Here is a 1,025-nt window from a genome sequence, read left to right on the forward strand (position 1 = left end):
CTCCCTCCCGCCATGTTCCCGCGCCGCCACCGCCACCGCTCGTTCTGAATATTTATCACGGCCGCTCGTTACCTCCAGGTCGCGACGTCGCATTATGGCCTCTCCGTCCGGGCGTCGCAAGGTCGTATCTCCCCGCGCTCTCGGACGCCCGGCATACGACCTGCAAGCATCCATATGCGTTGGAGATAAGATAAAAATGAGACTTATGACGCCGGAGGGACGGCCGTGTCATTGAAACCAGCGACCTCCGCGGCTCCACCAATCACGTGCGGCGTTTTGACTGGCTAATTCCGGGTGACGCACGGGAGTGTGTGGGAGCCCGCGCGTCGATGGAATTTGGGTTGGCGGTCATTTCATCGTCTTCTTTGGGGCTTTGATTCTGAGATGGTGGAAAGAAATGTACGTGGAAGGAATATACGAGGGGGGGGGATGTTTGGCAAAAACCTATTTTGGGCAGTATTCTTTTTAAATTTAAAGAAAGGGGGAAATAGGGCAGAAATATGATAAGAAGGAAGGAATAGACCCATAATAATAAAACATTCATGCCATAAAACAGCAGGGGGGACGGGGGGCGTATTCAGGGAAGGGGGTTGGACGAGGGGAGGGGAGAGAAAAGGGGAAGAAACGAGGTATTACCGATAAAAAAAGGGGGGGGAGGAGAGAGGGAAGGGAAATATTACATAATGTTAATAAATACACCTTCTCACCACACCACCCCAACAGCCCTCCCTCCCCCTCCTTCCCCTACTTTCCTTGCCCCATTTCCTCCCTCCCTCCCCTCCTCCCCCCCTTTTTCCCCACCTCCCCTCCCCTCATCGCAAAAAAAGGGAGATTGAGTGATTTTGTGGGGTTGTTTATGTTTTTTTGGCGTCCTAATTTTTTATTGGCTCCCATTGTTTATGCATGTGGCTTGTATTGGCTGATGGTCACGCCGATTTCGGAAGGCAGGCCATCACTTTCTGGAACGGGGGGGGGGGTGCTGGTAGGGAAATGAGGGACGTAGAAGGGGAGAAGGCTGGGGGAGT

This window comes from Penaeus monodon, chromosome 33, assembly GCF_015228065.2.
Source record: "Penaeus monodon isolate SGIC_2016 chromosome 33, NSTDA_Pmon_1, whole genome shotgun sequence".
Lineage (NCBI taxonomy): Eukaryota > Metazoa > Arthropoda > Malacostraca > Decapoda > Penaeidae > Penaeus > Penaeus monodon.